Genomic DNA, 5,411 nt, shown 5'->3' with positions numbered 1-5,411 from the left:
AAATAAATAAATAAATAAAAGGATCACTGGAGTCGACACGTTTCAGGCCAGCCTGGGCATCAGAGTGAGATCTTATCTCAAAATACAGATGGATCAAGTAAAGGCCTCTAATTGTGAAGGAATGTAGTTTACCATTCTGGATTATGATAAAGTGCAATAGAACACAACCAATCAAAATATTAACAGTGGTTGTTTTTTAGGAAAGATGAAAACAGGAGTGAAATCTTACGCTTAATTTTGTACCACTCAGTATTGTCTGAATACAGAGAAGCTAATTCATTAATTTTTTCCTGTTAGAGAGTAAAAATGAGTTTTCTGGAAGAAAAAAAAAAAAACTTAGCTAGAAAGGGTGAGCAAGGGGCTAGGGAGATAGCTCAGCAGTCTAAGTGCCTGCCTGGCAAGCGCAAGGACTCAAGTTCAATCCTTGGTACCACAGGCCCTGCAGGCTCTGCATGCCCTGCACTGGCCACTGAAACTGGCTTGGTCGCACACACCTATAATACCAGTATTGGAGAGGCTGAGACAAGGAGGATCACTAGGAGTCTGAGCTGCATAGCAAGACACTGTACCAATTATATAAATAAATAAAAGATTTAAAGAAAGAGAAAAGGTAGGGCCAGCCAAATAGATCAGTGGATGGTTTGATCCCCAGGCCTGCTGTGCTCCATCTCTGGAGTGTGCCGAGCAGGCAATTGAGACTGGGATGGTGGTGCACGCCTGTGATCCCAGCTCTTGGGAGGCTGTAAACAGGTGGATCACAACGAGTCTGATCTAGTAGTGAGATTCTGAACACCCTGTAGACCCTTCCTTAAAATACAAAAAAAAAGAAAAAAAAAAGGTAAATAAATGGCCATATGTGGCCAGTCTTTTTTTTTTTTTTCTCTCTACCTTGTTTGAAACTAGCCCACATGCTATATACCAGACTATAAGGCTATGAGGTCAGCTTCAGCATTTCTTTTTCTCCTTTACGACCACCAAGAGTGGCCCATCTTAATAATAGTTCACTAGTCAGGATTTTTAAAATAGTCCAAACTATCAGTACCAACTTCACTTTGACAATAACTAGTAACTCTTACAAAAATGAGAAAGACTTGATCCACCCACAAGTAAAACCTTCTCCAAACCAATTTATATAAAATATTCTAGGATAATTACCTACCTAAAATGTTACCAAATTTTCCAATTTAAACAAACTGAACAAGAAAAAAAAATACTATGTAGAGAAGAGAGGAAATCAAATACAAATCTCCTGTTGACAGAAAGGAAGAGTGCTAAAAATTCAAATTACCTAATCACTCCACATTTTGCAAAAATAGATGATTAGTGAGTTATTTTACATTAACTTAAATAATAAACTAGTGATGTTTTATAATCAATGATTGCCAAGCAGTATTGTGGGATGGTATAAATGTAATCATACAAATAAAAGACAGCAGCACTTTCAATGTGTGCAATTTCATAATTCAAATGAGCTTGTTTAAAAGTTATGGGAGAAAAAATAAATAAATAAATAAAATTTATGGGAGAATGAAGCTCTTACCAACAGTTTATCTGCAGATGTGATTCTTACAGTCAGTCTGTGCTTTCCAACCCTTAAACTCACTATTTACTTGTAAGTTTCTAAATCTTTAGGGCCACTTAAGAGAAACTGATCCTTGACACAAAATATTGAGGAAGATATGTATACAGTTCCATAGACTTCTTCACCATAGAGATCAGCTCAGCAGTCACTACTACAAAAGACAGCTGGGTTCTACTATGTTCATGTGAATGCTTTAGCAGTAGAGGAAAAGAAGTCAGCCTTGTCTGGACACACCAGTGAGAACTTTCAGATGCTAGGATTAGGAAACACTTACTGTTCCTTCAGTCAATACAGGCTCCAGAGTATTTTCAAGAAAATACATAAATATGAGAACACCCTTTAAATAATGAAATCTGTGTGGTCAAGTCATTATTCACAAGTAATCTGAATTTCTTCTCTTGGCCCACTTACTCTGTTAGTTTAATGTTGAGAAGAGATTGGGATTCAAGGGGCTGAATATAAGCATTTGAAGCACATCTCCCAGGGTGTGATGGCCCACCCTTGTAAGCCCAGCACTCAGGAGGTTGAGGCAGGAGGATCAATGTAAATTTGAGGTCAGCCTGTGGTGCATGAGTGAATTCAAGGGCAACCTCAACTACACAGCAAGACCCTGTCTCAAAGAAATTAAAATAAATTTTAAAAATAATACTAATAAAACACATCCCCTGCACTACTCCTCTCACAGAGAAACTGTGACCTAATTCCCTCTTCTCTTTCCTTTCTCCCTCTCCTCCTCCCTTTCCCTTCCTCCTTTTCACTTCCCTATCCTCTGTCTCTCTCTCCCTCTCTGTGGGTGGATGTGTGGCTCTGGGCACTGAACACAGAGCCTTTTCACACTGAGCGGCATCCCAGCCCTTTCTTCTTAAAATAGGTTCTGTTTAAATTATTTGCACAGGCTGAGGCGGAATTTCCACTTCTCTTGCATCAGCCTCCTAAATTATGAAATTATTTTTCTACTCCTTGCGATTAGTTAAAATCAAGAATTTTATTTCATTCAGAATCTTTAACTTGAAGAGAAACAAATACAACTTATTGCAATAAACAAATCAATAAATGCTATAAAAGATCACTTTGGTGCCTAAGGACAGTCATATAGAGAGAAAACATTCTCTCAGGCTTTCACAGAGAGCAAATTGGTCAAGCAAAGGACATGACTCATCCACATGGCTGACACTGACAAAGGATCTACAAATTCCAGTACCGGGTTTTAGGGTAAATCTTGAGGGGATTTGACTGACCTTGTCAGATGCAAAAGTCACATTTCTTGTTATATAGGTCTTGCTTTATCTTAGTCTTAACCATGCAGCAGAAAAGTATAAACACGAGGTATAAAAAATAATGCCATATTAATATGCTGAGCTGTAAAAGGCTCAAATCAACAACTTCTGACATTGCCAGTCCTGTGGATAACCCACTGCTATTATGGACTAACTGGACTATATTGGATTACTTTACTGAATTCATGGCACCTACAATATTTGAATGGCAATGGAATACCCATCTCTGACAAAACTAAACAAAAAGGGGATATAAATGAAGGACCATTTTGTAGTTAAAAAAAAAAATATATATATATATATATATATATCTGTATATACAAAATAGCACATACAGCTTTTAGTTCAATAAGAAAGATTTGTACCAATAGTGTTTAGACAAGATATGTCTGCATCTTGTACTATGAATAACTACTATGAAGACCACAATATGCAATATATTAATTACTGTAACTGTCCTACTAACTTGTTTTGAAATTGCTATTTCTTTCTCAATAAAATTAATTAAAAAAAATTTTAAAAACATCACTTTGTAGAGAAGCTTTTCACTAGAAAGGTATCACACAAAGTCAACAAACAACACGTCAGGATCTCCTGGCTCTAAGAAGTTCCCAAACCTGTTTAGAATTACAAAATCACCTGTCCTGAGTATTTTGAAATTTAAAAAAAACTCTCAAACCTTCTTGAGCGTGTGTGTGGAACAGAGCTACAGATTTATCAACCTTTATATAGCCTTTTATTTTAATTTTTTTTCCAGTACCAAGGATTGAACTCAGGACCTTCTTCTACCTACCACGTAAGCACTTAAAAACCACCGAGCTATGCCCCCAGCCCTTATCAACCTTTAAAAACCATTTTCACATGGCAATAATCTTGCCTCTTCTCAATCACGTTAATAGTAAAAGGTGAAAATATGCCTTAAACTTGTTTCATCTTGATGCAAGGAAATGATACGACTTTGTACAGAAATCACTGTTCCGTTATTAGGTTTATTATTTTTGAAAGCAGGTCCTGAGACATGTATCTCACGCTGTCAGTTTTCCAGTGCTGTCTGCCACTGTTAAGATTTTTGCTCTTTCTTTGCGTGTGTGCTTTAGAGAAAGAAATCTGAAATAAGTTGCGCTAGCACTGCCTCTCAATTGTCCCAACAGGATCTGGACTAAACCTCTTCTCCAGAAACCAAACATAACTAGGCCGTCTCTGATCAAATGGGAGAGGAAGGATTTTTCAGACAATTAAAGAAACCATTCCTCGAAAAGGAGAAAAGATATAGAACATGGAGGAAAAAAAACAAAAAAACATCAAAACGACGACAGTGAATCTGACACCATGGGATCTTTTAAAATCCACTTCCATACCCGCAGATGTCATTCCTCCCACGGCGTGGGGGTGGGGTGTGGCTTGCCACGCTCAGGGGCATTCGGAACTTCCACGGGTGCAAAGTTAGCTTTGGAATTTATCCCGGCTCTTGGAAAGTTCATCCCCAAATCTACCCCCAAGTCTCTGTTCTGGCCAAGCAAGATTTTACCCTCTTTGACCAAGAACTTCCCACTCCCTCCTCCAGGTTAATAAAGCCGCTCCATGGGCCGGGGAGATGGCTCAGTGGAATAAGAGCTTCCCAGGCAAGCGCAACGGCCTGAGTTCAATCCCCAGTTCCGCCAAAATAATAATAATAATAATAATAATAATAATAATAATAAAGCCGCTCCAGCAATAGAAAAAAGGCACGCCCCAATCACACCTCTCCTACACCCAGTCTGCGACCCCTCACCTCAAAAACCTGTCTTACCTTCTGCGGAGCTGCTGGAGCCTGAGATTTAACCCCTTCCGGCTCTCTGAGGGACTGGGGAAGGCTAAAGACTACGCACCTATTGCGTCTAGCAATTCTGTTCCCCCAGGAAACGAGCGCGATAAAACAAAAGTACTCCCCACCCTCAAGAGGAATGAGTGACCTTCCCCGGCTTGTCTGTAGGGAAATTTGGAAAACTGCCTCCTTTACAACCGAACACCCCAAATACCCTGACAGCTCTAGAGCGCACGGGCGTAACTCCCAGCCCAAGCAGGGTAGTGGCCGAGAGGCCCCGGTGGCACTCGGTGTCTAGGGCTCGTAGCCGTCGCCAGAAATATCGATGAGCCCTTACCCTCAGGTTTAGAACTGAAACTAGAGTCTAGGGCAACTAAAAAGAAAGTATTTTTTTCCCTAAATTCGTAGTATCTGTTCGCTGTCTGGTCTCAGCTGGACAAATAATGCCACAAACTGCGACCTGATTTACAGGAGTGGGCGGGTGGAGGGTTCGGTGCTCCTTCAGTTGTGCCTGGCTCCGTCCGGCTGGTGTACCTCAGCCGGATCAGAGCCGGCCGCGAGCTGGAGCGGAGCGGAGGCTGAGAGATGGCGTCCCAGCCGCCGCCTCCCCCAAAGCCCTGGGAGACCCGCCAAATTGTGGGGGCCGGACCGGGACCGGGTCCTGGCCCCACTTTCCAGTGAGTGTGGGGTTCTTCGAGGCGCGAAGTTGGTGGGCCAGAGCCGGGACTTAGCAGGAGGCGGTTGAGGC

At 41.0% G+C, this 5,411-nt stretch overlaps 1 protein-coding gene across 1 annotated transcript in view; it reads right to left on the bottom strand.

Moving 5' to 3' along the window:
- The window catches only part of Pus10 (pseudouridylate synthase 10), a 92,283-nt gene extending 87,204 nt beyond the window's left edge, over positions 1–5,079 (bottom strand). Inside the window, exon 1 of the mRNA XM_004636211.2 lies at positions 4,649–5,079. The gene's annotated coding sequence lies outside the window, so the exon portion shown is untranslated. The remainder of the gene's footprint in view (positions 1–4,648) is intronic.
- Between the last annotated feature and the right edge of the window lie 332 nt (positions 5,080–5,411).

This window comes from Octodon degus, unplaced genomic scaffold (assembly GCF_000260255.1).
Source record: "Octodon degus isolate 3935 unplaced genomic scaffold, OctDeg1.0 scaffold00078, whole genome shotgun sequence".
Classification (NCBI taxonomy): domain Eukaryota; kingdom Metazoa; phylum Chordata; class Mammalia; order Rodentia; family Octodontidae; genus Octodon; species Octodon degus.
The sequence above is the reverse complement of the archived record's forward strand: the minus strand, read 5'-3'. Positions and strand labels throughout refer to the sequence as shown.